The sequence below is a fragment of the Ranitomeya imitator genome, chromosome 3, assembly GCF_032444005.1.
Source record: "Ranitomeya imitator isolate aRanImi1 chromosome 3, aRanImi1.pri, whole genome shotgun sequence".
NCBI classification, from domain to species: Eukaryota; Metazoa; Chordata; class Amphibia; order Anura; family Dendrobatidae; genus Ranitomeya; species Ranitomeya imitator.
Genome location: NC_091284.1, coordinates 196,016,149 through 196,035,635, shown reverse-complemented (window position 1 = coordinate 196,035,635; position 19,487 = coordinate 196,016,149). Strand labels below are relative to the sequence as shown.

Genomic DNA, 19,487 nt, shown 5'->3' with positions numbered 1-19,487 from the left:
ATTTCTCAGCATTGATTAATCCAAGAAATGATCAACGTTGAGGACCGTAGACACAGTGGTTGCCAAAGGTCCCTTAGTGCAGCAGATGAAAGACACATCATGCTACTTTCCTTCGAAATCGGAGATATTCAGCGGTGCCATCAGGTCAAAACTTGCAGCAACCAGAGGGAGCCAGCTACACCCATCTACAGTTTGGAGAAGTCTAGTCAGAAGTGGTCTTCATTGAAGAATTACTTTCAACATGGAAACAAGTCCAAATGGCTGAACTATGCATGAAAACATATGGTGTCTTCAATGCTGAGAAATACAGGCAGACACTTACCGGTATCCTTCATTCAGTACCATCAGGGAGGCATCCAATTGACTCTGCAAAATGACCCCAAACACATACCAATATAATTCAAAAACATCTCCAGCATAAAGAAGAACAAGGAGGCCCAGAAGTTATGATAAGGCCCCCGCAAAGCCCTGATTTCATCATCAAATCTGTCTGGAATTACATGAAGTAATGAACTATATTTTCTCCACCCACAAATCGGATATTGATGTCTTACCATAACTATTAGTTATGCTCAAACAAAAACACTACTGGGAGTCCTGCTTAATCCCATAGAAAATAAAAACACTATAAATATATGTTGGCGCAGCAATTACCAACAGGAGATGTGTCACTGTTGTAATGTGATCGCTTCAGCCAATAAGTATTCACTGATCAGTTACAGCCTTTACCATGTAGTCTGAGTGGACGTTCACTCTGATGGAATATTGATGAGCTGCAGTTAATCAGTTAGCCAATGATTGGCTGCAGTGGTCTTGTGACAATGTCAAGACATGACCTGTTAGAAAGAGCAGCACTGACTTCACTGGAAAGGCTCCACTGTTGGAGGAGATTAGAGAGTGTTTTTATTTTTCATGAAAAATATTTAGAATTGAGAGTTCTCAGTGGTTGATACCTTTTAATGGCTAACTGAAAAGATGGTAACAAATTGCTGACTTTCGAGACTGTGTTATTTTCCAATCTTGCCTTGCGCAGGCGTGTACTACGGAGGACAGAGAATGAACTTCAATCCAATATTTCGGCCAGCATGCAGCCAGCGGGTAAGGAAAGGGTGAATCAAACACCCGAAAACTCCGCCCATATGACCCAAAACCAGTCCCGACAAATTCAGGTGACAGGTTCCCTTTAAGCAGGAGCTATCCAGCAGTGGATAACCCCTTTAACTTAGAGGACTTCCTACACATATAAAATTGTATCCCACAATGTCTCAGCTGGCGGCAGGACTAGCCATGTACGAGTTTGCTGACTCCGAACATAAACTCAGGATTTCATTCACTGACCGCAAAAAAAAAAAAAATCTTGATATCCCAAACTTTACTTGACACGTTGGACAGAACAAATCACGAACCTATATGTAAAGGAGTTATGATTTTAATCTGATGTCGTAGTAATGTTTCTATATAGCATCACAAACTAATGGGGTAGAAGGACAACACACACACAAGAGAACCAAACACAATTATTGTCTAACGAGTACATTATGGATTTCTCAACTTCCATCGTGTAATTTCTAATAAACCGGGAAGTAATGATGAGCGGTCCTATTCATTCTCCGTACACATAATGGAAACTTCAGCCCTATGACTCTGGGTCAGAGAGGAATTCAAGGAAAATAAACAAGTGAAGCTCCATTCATGACTAAATATAGCTCTGTGCCATAAGGATTCAATCAAATGTCCATAATTGCCTGGAAATTGGCTGCAAGAAGCCATCCTTTATAAGGACAATGGCTACATTACGACCAGCATTGAGTTATGAGAAACCAAAGAGCAAGTATCACAGGATACTGGAGATTCTAAACAGAATCATGGGGTAGCTCTTTAAAAGTCTCAGGTGGCATAAAAGAAGAAAAAAAGGAAATGAGTACATCAGCAAGCTCAGCCAAACAAACTATCATGTATGGGGGCCTCCTGACTTTCTCCAGACAGATGAAGATGTGCGGTTTCTGATACTGCTGTTCTCTCGTAGAAATCATAGGAGATCTCAGAAGGGGGAGCGCTCGAATATGGAGAAGTTGGAAATAGACAGCTGTCAACTAAACAATAGGCAAAACCGTCATGCAGCCAACAGCCATCCATTATGTATGGGGCCCCTTGGCTACATTACCAAGAAAAGCTATTCAGGCTGTGTGTAGTCTGTGGTCACAACAAAGTGCACAGGACCAAATGTAGCCTAAGGGCTTGTCATCAGGGAGACAACACTCACCATTTTGGTCCATTTTACAGGCCAGAATAAGGCATGTAAAGGACCCATACTGTGAAATTAGAGTATGTGGAAGTTCCTATACTATCTCTAGACAAAATTGCAGAGAAAGAAGGTACAATTTTACACATTTTTGAATAATAAGGAAGGTATACAGAGTCCTGATTGTTTATAGGGTCATGTTGCGACCCTCGAGTGACTATGACCCCACAGTCAGCAGAAATCCCGCTGTGGGGATTTGTGTGTCCCTAATCATCATCATTACTTGCGATAGTGGTGGTGGGACATTGCAATAAAAGATCATTCTTGTCCACACCTTCTGAAATGCTACTTACATTTTAATTATCCTATCAGGTCAAAAAGCTGATCTGTAATATTAACAGTGACAGCTGGTTGAAAGTAATTAATTCTTTATCACTATATAAATGAAAACGTTTGCTAATTGTGTATGGGCCAAGGGTGGAAAATTAAAAATAAAGAACAGCTTGTGTCTCCAGGCATAAACAAGATCACGTGATGGTAGTAAGGCTAGGTTCACAGTGTGTTAATGGCAATGCGCTGACAGCATCCGTTACATAGCGGCACTAACGCTATGTAACGGATGCATTAGCGCACCCATTGACTGCCATTATGTAGCACATCGCTAACGCACTTCATAATCGGCATGCGTTAGCGATGTGCCGTCATGCTGTGATGGACCCTTGGACGCGGTCTGCAGCGTTTCAGGGTCCGTCACTGCTAGCACAATGGAGTAACTGCACTAGCGCGATCGCATAACGCGATCTTTAAAAGGCACTTGCGTTGCGCAGTGCGTTTAACGCATGCAATGAACGGACTGCACTAACGCAATATGAACCTGGCCTAAGACTTTACTGTCCTGGTGGAATGTGAAGGCAGCGGCCCATAAGCGGCCTCTGATTGGCAGTAGCAGTCATGTGACATTGCTTATGTCACGAGATTGGTGGTGACACAGAAGCCAGTACAGAAGAACAGCGCCGGTCTGTGATGCAAGTACAGTTTTCTTTTTTTGTTTTTTAATTCTCTGTCCTTGGCCGAAAAACAATAAGATATTCTGAAGTAGGTCCCGGAAAACCCTTTACTTTCTCGCCAAGATGTTAGTTTGTAGATCAAGAATAAAATATCTCTTTTCCTAATTCAAAATAACAAATACATGGAAAATGTTGCCTATTTTTTCCATCAGTGAGAAAGAAACATTTACAACATGCATTAATGAATATCGTACAACAGGTTGCTGTGTTCTTTAGGAACCAGTCCGATCACTCCAGTAGCCAACCGAAATTGTTTAATGGCTTAAAAAAAAAAAAAAAAAAAAAAAAAAAAAAAAAAACAACACCAGAAAGATACCCAGCTCTTGGGACTTGTCCAGCTCTGAAATAAATACTAGATTGTATTACTAGACTTGGCCACCCAGATAGTCACTGATTATATGGCTTCAACATAGTCTTCAGTGCCGTACTATTAAGGATCTCATTTACCCCAACAGTGAGTGGGGACACCATTAGCAATAGATTGTTCTACACAAACATTTGTCTAGTGGATACTTTATACTGGAACTAAAAGAACGGGACATTAAAAGCTCCTAGGAAATGACTCAGAACAGAATTAGCCATCATTTAGGATTATCCTGCAATTAGGCGAAACATGTGCTGTTTCGCCCCTCAGGCCAGCAATCAATATGTCTAGATGCATGAGAAGAATTCAGAAGAACTGAAAAATTATCTTAAGATGGAAAAAGCAATTTGGATATCCCAATATAGTGTGGAGGTCGATGTTCGTATTATAGAAGAAACAACGCTATTTAAACCCATGACAAAACTTCCCGAACTTGTGTTCAATATTATCAACTTGTAACCCATGGAATCAATGGTGCTATATAAATAAATAATAATAATAATAACAACAACACAGAAAAAAAGACAAAAACAGTCCTTTTATAATTCAACTAATGGGTGTAGTAATAAACAGCCATTTAAAAAAAATGGCTGGTTTATGACAAACCCAACCCCCCCCCCACACACACACACACACACACACACACTCACACTCACACATTTCCCTGATAATTTTTTTTATATATATTAATGTATGGTATCTTATTTTAACGTGTACTATTGATTTATGTAGTAAAAAGTAAAACAATGGTTGCTCTTTAAGTGAATCTGTGGATAGATATAGCATTTATTGCAGAAGCCATGTTGATAAGAGAAGCAATAGTAAACACTACATTGTTGGTAAAAACTGACAATGAGCAAACACTACACGAAAAATCACAGATATCTGAATGAGGCCTTACTGGGTATGTTATTTTGTATGATTGCTATCTTTTGTTAACAATTTAGCCCCTTAGTGACAGGGCCAATTTGGTACTTAATGACCGAGCCAATTTTTACAATTCTGACCACTGTCACTTTATGAGGTTATAACTCTGGAACGCTTTAACGGATCCCGCTGATTGAGACTTTTTTCCGTGACCTATTGTACTTCATGTTAGTGGTAACATTCACTTGATATTACTTGCGATTATTTATGAAAAAAATGGAAATATGGCGAAAATTTTAAAAATTTAGCAATTTTCAAACTTTGAATTTTTATGCCCTTAAATCAGAGAGATATGTCACACAAAATAGTTAATAAATAACATTTCCCACATGTCTACTTTACATCAGCACAATTTTGGAAACAAATTTTTTTTTTTGTTAGGAAGTTATAAGGGTTAAAAGTGGACCAGCGATTTCTCATTTTTACAACAAAATTTACAAAACTATTTTTATTAGGGACCACCTCACATTTAAAGTCACTTTGAGGGGTATAAATGACAGAAAATACCCAAACTGGACACCATTCTAAAAACTACACCCCCCCCAACGTGCTCAAAACCATATTCAAGAAGTTTATTAACTCTTGACGTGCTTCACAGCAACTTAAACAGTGTGGAAGGAAAAAATGAACATTTAACTTTTTTTTGCAAACATTTTACTTCAGAACCAATTTTTTTTCATTTTCAAGTGTAAAAAGAGAAAATGAACCACAAAATTTGTTGTGCAATTTCTCCTGAATATGCCAATACACCATATGTGGGGGTAAACCACTGTTTGGGCGCACGGCAGGGCTTGGAAGAGAAGGAGCCCTAACCTTAACCCTAATCCCAAACGTAATCCTAATCCCAAACGTAACTCTAATCCCAACCGTAACCCTAATCCCAACCCTAACCCTTATCCCAACTCTAACTTTAGCCCCAACCCTAGCCCTAACCCTAACTTTAGCACCAACCCTAACTTTAGCCCCAACCCTAACCCTAACTTTAGCACCAACCCTAGCCCTAACCCTAACTTTAGCCCCAACCCTAACTTTAGCCCCAACCCTAACTTTAGTCCCAACCCTAACTTTAGCCCCAACCCTAACCCTAACTTTAGCCCCGACCCTAACCCTAGCCCTAACTTTAGCCCCAACCCTAGCCCTAAACCTAACCATAATTGGAAAATAGAAATACATACATTTTTTTTATTATTTTTTCCTAACTAAGGGGGTGATAAGGGGTGGGGGGGTTATTTACTATTTTTTTTTTTAATTTTGATCAATGTGATAACCGGCCGGCAGCCGAGACCCCAAAGATCTGCCGGGTGCCAGCCGGCGGGCGCACTTCGTATGCGCCCGCCATTTTTTCCCTGGAAAAAGATGGTGGTGCCCATCGGGAGCCACGAGGAGCATCGGGGGGAGACGGGTGAGTATCGGGGGGCTATCGGGGACCCCATTTCTCTCTCATCTGATGTGTGATCACATCGGAGGACAGAGAAATTAAATGGGAAATTGCGTTTTGTTTTTTTTGCGGCCGCCGGTAAACGGTTATTTATCGGCGAACGCAACTCGGGGGTCGGTAAAAACCGAACCAAATCATGTTCTCTGGGGTCTCGGCTACCCCCGGCAACAGAGACGCCAGAGAAAATCCGAATCTGGGGGGCGCTATACACTTTTTCCACAACGCCGGTAAATAACGGCACTGTGGTTAAAGTACCCTTAACTGCCGCAGTTAAAAGGCGTATCGGCGGTCGTTAAGGGGTTAAGGGTAAATTACCATGGTCAGTAAACGCTGGGGGTTGGACCCTGTGTACTTGTGTAGCATCCAGATTTTACAGCACAGTGGTAGGGATTTCAAGAAATCTCATGTCCATTATGCGTCTAGAGACCCATGCGGATCACCTGCGGAGACAGACATGTGGTGCGTCTTTCAAGACCGCAGCATGTCTATTTATCTTGCGCTAGTCTCTGCAAGAGAAATGTACCCATACAATGTATTGGACGCGGTGATTCCACATGGTTCAGCGATCACATGCGGATTCACCTGTGTTCAATAGCTGGCTGCGCTTTGGACACAGCGGACAAGTGCTGCATTCAAAGCACTGCCAATTGCTGACCGTGTGCACATACCCTTAAGGATTGTCCAACCCCTTTGTAGATGGTCTAATAGGCAACCTCCTTCTTCTATACATTACTATCTGCTCAGCTAAGATCATATGTACATTTAGCTTACATTTGCGCGGTCTCTCTCAACAGAGCTGTATGTCATCAGAGTTTCAACAGCCAGATACGACAATTTCTCCCTAACCCCATTCCTTTAAAGGTGTTGTCCGGTCTAAATGGATAAGTCTGCGGTCACTGTGTGATTGCAGACTTATGAATCCCCGCCCAGTGCATGTGCACTGTGTGCTGCGAGGATTCTCTGGTTTCTGAGCCGGGAATTGCGGTGATACATGCAATATGCATACTCCTGGGCAGAAGCCGGCCAGTGGTCGCGGCCTTGCTCTATACACTTATATGGAGCGAGGCTGCACCTACGAGGCGGCTTCTGCCGGGAGCATGCATATTGCATCCATTACCACCATCCCCTTGAACTCAGACTACTTTCCCATGAAATATCATTAGCGATCTTTTGAAGTTACAGATTTTCTGCACCAATTAGGTAACTTGCATTTATTTCATTGCATTTTTTAGAGCTTTTTTTTTTTTTTTTAATATATGCTATTATCTCTTTTTGGGATGTTATGTTTTAAAATAAAGCTGCTTTTTTATATACTATACTGGTATTTGTCTTTGACAAAACTTTACCCATATAGTCATGTGTGCTTTACATGCATTAGTGCTTTCGATTTTCTGCATCTACTGCAATTCTATAGAGAAAATCCGCCACGGGAGCAATACATAGCAGTACGTAGCAGATTTCAAACATGAACCACAGGCCAGTTTACACCAAGTTTAATAAAAGTACAGTGGGCATGACATTGCTCTAAATCCCCTCCACTTTGCTGGAGCTACGTTTTTTTGTGCAGCGAAAATATGCAACTTCAAAAACTCACCAAAAAAGTATTCTGGAAAATTTAAACTAACAAGAACTGTAGAGTTAAGTACGGGAAATAAATGATAACAACTGTGGTTACTAGGACTACCTCAGACCCCCAACAAACAACATAGCCATGCTGCAGTCATTGATTATAGTGAAGCCAGCAATGCCCAAAGATAGTAGGCAAGCATTAGCTACGGATATGTTACTGTTTGAAAAATAATTAAATGTCTTTTCTTCAGGAGCTCACTGCTTCTTGCTCTGCCGGGGTTATGCTCTCCTGAAGACTGACAGCATAGCAGCGCCAAACTGTGCTTCCTCCAAAGCGGCATGGGAGAATGACGCAATCCAAACTGCTACAGAGCAGACCAAAAGCATGGAGTCCGCTAGCAGCGCAAGCTACTTACCCAGGTAACCTGCCACTCAGACCGCAGGGTGACTGGTAACCTAGGCAACAAGCTGTACACTATGGAATTAAAAATCCGACTGTTCTTGAGAGCAGAGAGAATTTTTACAAGCACGTTGTAATTTAAGGAGGAACTTGAGACACCGCCTTTAAGATCAATTTTACACAGCGTGAAGGAAGCACAGAGGGTCAGACGTCACTTCTACAACCTCTGACCACCCATCGGCCCACCAGAGCTAGTATAAGAGGGGTAGGTGTACGCTGCGGCCACGTGTGAGTGACGTGTTCTCCTCTTACTGGCAGGCGGCCAGATGGTACGGCACAGTGTGCTGGAAACATTCATCTGGTGAGAACAGAGCCGATCGCAGTGCTTTCCATCAGTCACTCACAGGTACATCAGAATGGCTCACTATTAATAGAGCATGACTCAGAATAGAACATTCCTGCTGATGGAAGAAAAGAACAGATTTCACAGGAGGATCACAGCAGCTGAAAGCTCTGTGCATCACAGGTGGCACTACCTACAGAGGTCACAGATCTCCAATCCATAGTATACGCGAGACATGGATGCCATCTTCACACCTCCACAGGAAAGGGGACAGCTTCCCGATCGCTGGGGGGTCTGACCACTGGTATCCCTATACGTCTGGAGAACAGGGGCCCCAAGAACCCCCTGTCAATGGAGCAGTGGTAAATCATGCACATTCATTATCAACCAAGCACAGCGTTTAACTGCTTTTCGACAATCTTATTAGGAATGAATGGAGCAGAGATACACATGATCGACCACCGCCCCATTTACAAGGGGCTCTGCTCTCAGAATTAATGGAGGCCTAAGGATTGGAAAAGCACACAGACCTGCTACAGAGTAAGGCTCTGTTCAAACGTTGCGGTTTTTTCGCGGTTTTTCCCGATAAAAACGCTATAAAACCGCAAAAAAACTGCATACAATAAGCATCCCACCATTTAGAATGAATTCCGCATGTTTTGTGCACATGATGCGTTTTTTTCCGCGAAAAAAACGCATCGCGGCAAAAAACGAAGCATGTTCATTAATTTTCCGCTTTTTTTTGCGTTTTTCCCACTCCAAAATGCATTGGGAAGTGTCCGGAAAAAACCGCGGCAAAAACGCATGCGGTTTTCTTGCAGAAAATGTCCGGAATTCTCAGGAATTTTCTGCAAGAAATCCTGAACGTGTGTACATAGCCTAAACTGTCAATCATAGTGCCAGGGCATGCGTACAGCGGCCGCTCTCTGTGTACTGAGCAGGGATTGGAGCCGATTCATGCACGCCTCCGAGCCAAAGCCGGCACCTCCCCGGAGGAATAAAACTCATTCTCTCCCAGTGGAGGTGTCCAGACAGCAATGTAATGCCGTTAACCTGCAGATTACCCCTATATCCACAAGCTAATAGCATTAGTCAGGTTACCTTGATGTAAAACATCCTTACCGCCACTTACTAAGAGTGGCAACAATTACTAGTTTGCAATTCTAATAATATTTTATACCTGCATTCAGTGGTAATGGTGTGATATTAGTGCACCTCCAAACCCATGCCTGACTTACTGTAGTGCCATTGTATCTTTCTTCTAATTCTCTTATACAAGTCAGAAGAGGCTGGTGGATGAGTGGATGATATACTTCTACGGCCTTTTCCCCCACAAATGCTACACATCCATTTGGTAGGGGTGCACAATTGAAAGTTGCATCTATGCCAATATCTCCATCTGGGGAAAACAGTGCCCTCTGCCAAGTTGCCATTCTGCCGATATATGTCATTTAGGGTAAAATGGGAGACAAGTGCTCTCTACAGGTTTATCTATCGCCATGTGCCTAAAGATCCGATGTGCATGACTAAGATGGCCACCTTACAGGAGATGCATGTCACCCTGCTTTCCCAAAACAGCTTTGGTGACTTAAAGGAGATGTCCACTACTTCGTTATTGAGGATCTATCGAAACCCGGCAAGCCCCACCTACCAGTAGTTTTAATTTCTGGCAGAGCCAAAACAGCACAACCACATATACAGTGTAGTGGCCATTATCTAGAGTTGGAATGCACCCCTGTTGAGGGCAGAGCAAAGTACTGCAGTGCGCAGGCGCCGGGAAAGGTCCGAGAAGCCCAGCACCTGTAGATTGCAGTACTTTGCGCTGCCTTCAACAGGGCAGATAAAGTACGCCTGCGCAGGAGCCATGACATGAACCAAGGAGGAAGATGTCATCGCATGAAGATGGGAGGTGCCGGACCCGGGCTGTGACGCCCATCGGACCGGACTGCACCGGACCGACCCCCAGGTGAATATAATCTAACCTCTTTTTCTCATCTTTCAGGTTACATAGGGGGCTTATCTACAGCATTACAGAATGCTGTAGATAAGCCATTGATGGAGATGGCCGAAGCTTATATACGAAAACGTAGGTGACAGATTTCCTTTAAGAGACGGTGCTCCACACAGAGATGCCACTGCAGTATAGGTTCCAGGGATCAGGCCATTACCACATAAAGTGGCATGTAAAGTTTTGGGCACCCACGGACGAAATTACTGTTATTGTGAACAGTTAAGCAAGTTGAGGATGAAATGGTCTCAAAGAGGCCTAAATTTAAAGATTACACACTTCCTTTGTATTTTAGGAATACACACATAATTTCGTCTTTTACATTTTAAAAATTTCAAAAAGGAAAATGGGCCAATGCAAAAGTTTGACCACCCTTAGCGATGTGTGTGCTCAGATAACTTTGACCAAGGTTTTAGACCTTAATTACCCTGTTAGGGTTGTGACTTGTTCATTATCATCATTAATAAAGGCCAGGTGATGAAGATTTTCCAGCTTTATAAAAACCCAGCTTCTTCTAACCTTGTGTCAAAAAACAGCAGCCATACATTCTTCTAAGTAGCTGCCTAGCACTCTGAAAATGAAAATGGTGGAGGCCCACAAAGCAAGAGAAGACTATAAGATAGGAAAGCTTTTTCAAGTTGCCCTTTCCTCAGTTCGAAATGTAATTAAGAAATGATAGTTAACAGGAACAGTGAAAGTCAAGATAAGGTCTTGAAGACCAAGCAAAATTTCAGTGAGACCTGCTAGCAGGATTGCTAGAGGGCAAATCAGAACCCACGCTTGACTGCAAAAGACCTTCACAAAGATTTAGCAGACTCTAAAGTTGTGGTACATTGTTCTACTGTTCAGAGATACCTGCACATATATGGCCTTCATGAAAAAGTCATCAGAAGAAAACCTCTCCTGCTTCGTCATTATAAAATTCAAAGTCAGAAGTATGCAAAAAAACATCCAAACAAGCCTGATGCATTTTGGAATGATGTCCTGTGAACCGATGAGGTTCAAATAGAACTCTCTGGCCAAAAGGATCAAAGGTATATGTGGAGAAAAAAAGGGAACAGAATTTCAGGAAAAGAATATCTAGCCAACCATTAAACATAGGGGTGGTTGTGTTGCAGCCATTGGTACGAAGAACTTTTCAAGCAAAAAGTAGAGGGCAGAATGGATTCAATGAAATTTCAACAAATCGTTGATGCAAACATAACATAATCTGTAAAAAAAAGCTGAACTTGAAAAGAGGATGGCTTCTACAAATGGACAATGATCCTAAACACACTTCAAAATCCACAAAAGACTACCTCAAAAGGCACAATCTGAAGGTTTTACAATGGCCCTCACAGTCCCCTGATCTGCACATCATTGAAAATCTGTGGCTAGACCTCAAAATAGAAGTGCATGCAAGATGACTCAGGAATCTCCCAGAACTGGAAGGATTTTTCAGGGAAAAATGGATGAAATACCCTCAAACAAGAATTGAATGACTCTTGTCTTGCGACATAAAAAGCGTTTACAAAGGGGTGCTACTAGGTACTTAACTATATAGGGTGCCCAAACTTTTGCATTGACCCATTTTCCTTTTTCTAAAATGATGAAAATACATATATATTTATTACTTTTTTAAAAGATGAAATTACATATACGGTAATTTATTACTTTTTTTTTTACCTATAATACAAAGGAAATGAGTCATCTTTTAGTTTAAGCCTATCAGAAATCATTTCATCTTCAGCTTGCTTATCTGTTCACAATAACAGTAATTTTGACCAGGGGTGCCCAAACTTTTACATGCCACTGTAGCTAGCGGCGGCATATTCTGATGGTACCCTGGAGATTACATGATCACTGCGCAAAACCCTGAAAGGCCAGCAGTCACTTTTGAGTCGGGTTTCAGCACATAAGTAATAAAAGTGCTTTAATTTTATAAAGGAAAACACAAAGGTCATGTGAAAAACTTAGTGACCCCTATGCACCCAGAGAATATGTAAGAGCAAAAAATAAAACTGTACAGGAGGCAGAGGAGACAAAACACTGGAAAATATTATTCCGTATTATTAATAGTACGGTTTTATTCTAATTTACTGAATGTCTGGAAAATATTAGGTAAGAACTCAGCACTGCTGGACACACAGAAATAACCATAAGTAGAAGGATTGGTGGGCACATGTGCCATGTTTACCAGTGGTATGGACGACATTTAGTACCGAATGGAAATATGCCCTCACATCCTTCTGTCACATACTACACAAAAAGTTAGTTTCCAAGGATTTCCTCCAGACATGTCCACAGCACCATAGTGTACAACGGGGACAAGTTAAATCAATTAAAATCAGAACCATGCACATAGAACATGGATACCTCAATGTGACCACGATACCACTCCCTGCTCCTCCTTCCATATACTTCAAAATTAACCTGTCTTGTCCCCAAACAATAATTACCTGCAGACAAAGGGTTAATCGAGTTCCAATGCTGTTTGGCCACCTTACTGAAAGTGTGACTACTGGGAGAAAGAACTTTTTACCGCCCGGGCGCCACCTGTTTTTAATTAGCGGTATACTTGGAGTATTTACTGCCAACATACACAGCATTTGTGAGCATGCCTCGACAGTTTGACTGACAGTTCGCTCTACAACATGTGTGCAGAGTGAACTGTTAAAATATCATGCATGTTTACAGCTGCCACTCACTGTGTACTGGGTGGTGGCTGAAGCCACGCCAGCCACACCTCTGAGAGCCACAGGCTGACGGGAGGAATAAAAATCATCTCCTCCCAGTAGCCACACTTTCAGTAAGGCAGCCAGACAACATTGGAATATTATTAATCTGGAGACTAACCCTATTTCTGTAGGTTAATAGCATTTGGAGGCATGGCACAGAGGGTATACAGCTCCAATATTAGTATTTACAGTTGTGCTCAAAAGTTTACATACCCCGGCATAATTGTTGCTTTCTTGGCCTTATTTCAAAGAATATGAATGCTAACACCAAAACTTTTTTCTTCACTCGTGGTTAGTGGTTGAGTGAAGCCATTTATTGTCAAACTACTGTGTTTTCTCTTTTTAAATAATAATGACAACCCAAAACATCCAAATGACCTTGATCAAAAGTTTACGTACCCCATTTCTTAATAGCATGTATTGCCCCCTCTAACATCAATGACAGCTTGAAGTCTTTTGTGGTAGTTGTGGATGAGGTTCTTTATTTTCTCAGATGGTAAAGCTGCCCACTCTTCTTGGCAAAAAGCCTCCAGTTCCTGTAAATTCCTGGACTGTCTAGCATGAACTGCGCGCTTGAGATCTCCCCAGAGTGGATCAATGATATCGAGGTCAGGAGACTGAGATGGCCACTCCAGAACCTTCACTTTGTTCTGCTGTAGCCAATGACAGGTCGACTTGGCTTTATGTTTTGGATCGTTGTCATGTTGGAACGTCCAAGTACGTTCCATGCGCAGCTTCCGGGCTGATGAGAGCAAATTTGCCTCCAGTATTTGCTGATAATGTGCTGCATTCATCTTTCCTTCAACTTTGACCAAGTTTCCTGTGCCTTTGTAGCTCACACATCCTCAAAACATCAGCGATCCACCTCTGTGCTTTACTGTAGGAATGGTGTTCCTTTCATCATAGGTCTTGTTGACCTCTCTCCAAATCTAAAGTTTATGGTTGTAGACAAAAAGTTTAATTTTTGTCTCATCACTCCAAATTACCTTGTGTCAGAAGTTTTGAGAGTTGTCTCTGTGCTGTTTTGCGTATTGTAGGTGAGATACTTTGTTGCATTTGCGCAGTAACGGCTTTCTTCTAGCGACTCGACCAAGCATTTTTCTTCAAGTGCCTCCTGGATTGTGCATCTTGAAACAGCCACACTGCTAGTTTCAGAGTCCTGCATTTCAGCTGATGTTATTTGTGGGTTTTTCTTTGCATCCCAAACAATTTTCCTGGCAGTTATGGACAACATTTTTGTTGGTCTACCTGACCGTGGTTTTATTTTTACAGAGCCCCTAATATACCATTTGTTAATCACAGTTTGAACGCTGCTGACTGGCATTATCAATTCCTTGGTTATCTTTTTGTATCCCTTTCCCGTTTTATACAGTTCAACTACCTTTTCCCATAGATCTGTTGACAATTTTTTTGCTTTCCCCATGACTCACAATCCAGAAACATCAGTGGCTGGATGAAAGATGCAAGAGTCTGTCTGGATCCCAGAAACTCACTCAGTTTTTATGCACACACACCCGGATTACAAGCAAACAGGTCACAGGTGAGGATGTTACCTTTAGTAGCCATTCAATCCCATTTTTGTCAACTTCTGTGCATGTTATCAGGCCAAAATCACCAGGGTATGTGAACTTTTGATCAGGATCACAACTGTACCGAGGCACAAATTATGTACCAGTCCCCACACAGAGGGTATACAGCTCCAGTATTAGTATATACCCAGGCACACACTATGTACCAGTCCCCACACAAAAAGGGTATACAGCTCCAGTATTAGTATATACCCTGGCACACACACTATGTACCTGTCCCCCCATACAGGGTGTACAGCTCCAGTATTAGTATATACCATGGCACACACACTATGTACCTGTCCCCCCATACAGGGTGTACAGCTCCAGTATTAGTATATACCATGGCACACTCACCATGTACTAGTCCCCCACCCCCATCCCCGCCCGCACGGAGGGTATACAGCTCCAGTATTAGTATAAACCCTGGCACACTCACTATATACTAGTCTAAGCACAGAGGGTATACAGATCCAGTATTAGTATATACGACCTACTCACATTCTCTTCCCTCTCCACTCCTTGTCTACAGTCTCCAACCCACAAACTTGCACACCCTCGAAGAAATCTTAAAACACCTTGATTTACACTCAGGCTATGTGCACATGTTGCAGATTTAAGTGCAGAATTTTATGCACAAAATCTGCATCTCCAGGCAGAAAACGCAGGTGCAGATTTAATGCGTTTTTCTTGCGGATTTTCAGTGTGGATTTCATGCGTTTTTTATCCCTGCGGATTTCTATAATGGAATGGGTGCAGAAACGCTGCAGATCCTTACTTATTATGTATACCCCGCCTCACAAGTAAAGTGCCATGGAATAAATGACGCTACATAATAATAATAATAATAAACCACTGCACACACTATGTACCACTCCCCGTACAGAAGGTATACAGCTCCAGTATTAGTATATACCACGTCACACACTATGTACTAGTTCCTGCACAGAGGGTATACAGCTCCAGTATTAATATATATCCTGGCACACACTATGTACCAGTAACCGCACAGAGGGTACACAGCTCCAGTATACGTATATACACCCACTATGTACTAGTCCCTGCACAGAGGATATACAGCTTCAGTATTAGTATATACCCTGGCACACAGCTCCAGTATCAGTATATACCCTGGCACACAGCTCCAGTATCAGTATATACCCTGGCATACAGCTCCAGTTTTAGTATATACCCAGGCACTCACTATGTACCAGTCCCGCACACCGTGTACACAGCACCAGTATTAGTATATACCCTGGCACACAGCTCCAGTATCAGTATATACCCTGGTATACAGCTCCAGTATTAGTATATACCCTGGTATACAGCTCCAGTATTAGTATATACCCTGGCACACAGCTCCAGTTTTAGTATATACCCTGGCACACAGCTCCAGTTTTAGTATATACCCTGGCATACAGCTCCAGTATTAGTATATACCCTGGCATACAGCTCCAGTATCAGTATATACCCTGGCATACAGCTCCAGTATCAGTATATACCCTGGCATACAGCTCCAGTACCAGTATATACCCTGGTATACAGCTCCAGTATTAGTATATACCCTGGCATACAGCTCCAGTATTAGTATATACCCTGGCACACAGCTCCAGTTTTAGTATATACCCTGGCATACAGCTCCAGTATTAGTATATACCCTGGCACACAGCTCCAGTATTAGTATATACCCTGGCACACAGCTCCAGTATTAGTATATACCCTGGCACACAGCTCCAGTTTTAGTATATACCCTGGCATACAGCTCCAGTATTAGTATATACCCTGGCATACAGCTCCAGTATTAGTATATACCCTGGCATACAGCTCCAGTATCAGTATATACCCTGGCATACAGCTCCAGTATCAGTATATACCCTGGCATACAGCTCCAGTACCAGTATATACCCTGGTATACAGCTCCAGTATTAGTATATACCCTGGCATACAGCTCCAGTATCAGTATATACCCTGGCATACAGCTCCAGTATCAGTATATACCCTGGCATACAGCTCCAGTATCAGTATATACCCTGGCATACAGCTCCAGTATCAGTATATACCCTGGCATACAGCTCCAGTATCAGTATATACCCTGGTATACAGCTCCAGTATCAGTATATACCCTGGCATACAGCTCCAGTATTAGTATATACCCTGGCATACAGCTCCAGTATTAGTATATATCCTAATGCATGTAGAATGTATAGTATATACCCTGGCACTCACTATGTACCAGTCCCGCACACCGTGTACACAGCTCCAGTATTCGTATATACCCTGGCATACAGCTCCAGTATTAGTATATACCCTGGCATACAGCTCCAGTATTAGTATATATCCTAATGCATGTAGAATGTATAGTATATACCCTGGCACTCACTATGTACCAGTCCCGCACACCGTGTACACAGCTCCAGTATCAGTATATACCCTGGCATACAGCTCCAGTATCAGTATATACCCTGGCATACAGCTCCAGTATCAGTATATGCCCTGGCATACAGCTCCAGTATCAGTATATACCCTGGTATACAGCTCCAGTATCAGTATATACCCTGGCATACAGCTCCAGTATCAGTATATACCCTGGTATACAGCTCCAGTATCAGTATATACCCTGGCATACAGCTCCAGTATTAGTATATACCCTGGCATACAGCTCCAGTATCAGTATATACCCTGGCATACAGCTCCAGTATCAGTATATACCCTGGTATACAGCTCCAGTATCAGTATATACCCTGGCATACAGCTCCAGTATTAGTATATACCCTGGCATACAGCTGCAGTATTAGTATATATCCTAATGCATGTAGAATGTATAGTATATACCCAGGCACTCACTATGTACCAGTCCCGCACACCGTGTACACAGCTCCAGTATCAGTATATACCCTGGCATACAGCTCCAGTATCAGTATATACCCTGGTATACAGCTCCAGTATCAGTATATACCCTGGCATACAGCTCCAGTATTAGTATATACCCTGGCATACAGCTGCAGTATTAGTATATATCCTAATGCATGTAGAATGTATAGTATATACCCAGGCACTCACTATGTACCAGTCCCGCACACCGTGTACACAGCTCCAGTATCAGTATATACCCTGGCATACAGCTCCAGTATTAGTATATACCCTGGCACACAGCTCCAGTATCAGTATATACCCTGGCACACAGCTCCAGTATTAGTATATATCCTAATGCATGTAGAATGTATAGTATATAGGGCAGCACGGTGGCGCAGTGGTTAGCACTGCAGCCTTGCAGCGCTGGGGTCCTGGGTTCTAATCCCACCTTGGACAACATCTGCAAGGAGTTTGTATGTTCTCCCTGTGTTTGCGTGGGTTTCCTCCGGGTACTCCGGTTTCCTCCCACATTCCAAAGACATACTGATAGGGAATTAAGATTGTGAGCCCCATCGGGGACAGTGATGATAATGTGTGCAAAATGTAAAGCGCTGCGGAATATGTTAGCGCTATATAAAAATAAAGATTATTATTATTATATACCCTGGCACTCACTATGTACCAGTCCCGCACACCGTGTACACAGCTCCAGTATCAGTATATACCCTGGCACTCACTATGTACCAGTCCCGCACACCGTGTACACAGCACCAGTATTAGTATATACCCTGGCACACAGCTCCAGTATCAGTATATACCCTGGCATACAGTTCCAGTATTAGTATATACCCTGGCACTCACTATGTACCAGTCCCGCACACCGTGTACACAGCTCCAGTATTAGTATATATCCTAATGCATGTAGAATGTATAGTATATACCCTGGCACTCACTATGTACCAGTCCCGCACACCGTGTCACCTGAGGCAGCCGCCAGCTCGGCCGCTGCTACCCACCAGCCCAGCATCCCGGCCGCCCCCGGAGCAGCCCCACGTCGCCCCCGGCCCGGGCTGCACTCACTTGTCCCTTTGTTGCAGAGCCGGACTCACAACCTCCGCTCAGGTTTCCTCCCAGCTCTCTACCATCAGGACAAGGCTGAGCCCCGGCCGCGCTCCATGTAAACCGCGCCACGATTGGCTGCCGTCAGCCGCCGGAGGAGATTGGTCCGCTCCCCACCAGGACTGGGAGAGGCCACCTCCATCCATCCCTGCTCTGTCATCCGGGGCTGCAGGGAAACAATAGTGCAACTTCTGCGTCCCCCACCCCCTCATCACCCGGAGCACGTCTGTGATAATGGGGGTCCTAGTGGGCAGAGGAGGGGGCTGGGGAGCGTCAGCCTGTGGGCACTATGGCCATGCACTGATGCGCCCAGGCTGTGACATAGACACAATCTGTGCAGACCCCACGGTGCTAGCACTATACAGTGTGAGGGGAGAAGGGCCCACTGTGGACAGGAGGTTTGGGGGAAACTTCACTCTGCTCCATTTAAATCCTGTAAAATGGCTGATCAGACGTCACAGTGCGCAGAGAACGATGATTTACCATATGGCCAAGTCATTGCATTCTTCACACTGTAAAAAACGTTAGAGACTCGCGAAATATTCACACAACGCAAAATAATGTGTCATTTTCACACACTTATCGCCCAGCGCAGACAAAGTGGGGAAGCTGGGTAGTTGTGACCCTGCTCGTCACTCCTGTCACCCCAGATCCCCCTCTGCGGAGCCCTCGGAGGTCCACGACCGGAGCGTCCGACTCCAGCACGCCTCCTCAACATCAGAGTGAAAATAACACACACACGGGCATGCTACAAATGAGGTTATACATGTTCAGGAATATTCTGCCAAACTGAATGCACTTGGGCACAGAAATCATCAAGATCTTCTGCTGGCAGCTCCCTTTGTAATTGCCGACCATTGACGTTCTCAATA

At 43.2% G+C, this 19,487-nt stretch overlaps 1 protein-coding gene across 1 annotated transcript in view; it reads right to left on the bottom strand.

Annotated features, from left to right (window-relative positions):
- Positions 1-18,645, bottom strand: part of CTTNBP2NL (CTTNBP2 N-terminal like) — a 96,498-nt gene extending 77,853 nt beyond the window's left edge. Inside the window, exon 1 of the mRNA XM_069761729.1 lies at positions 18,577-18,645. The gene's annotated coding sequence lies outside the window, so the exon portion shown is untranslated. The remainder of the gene's footprint in view (positions 1-18,576) is intronic.
- Positions 18,646-19,487: the final 842 nt, after the last annotated feature.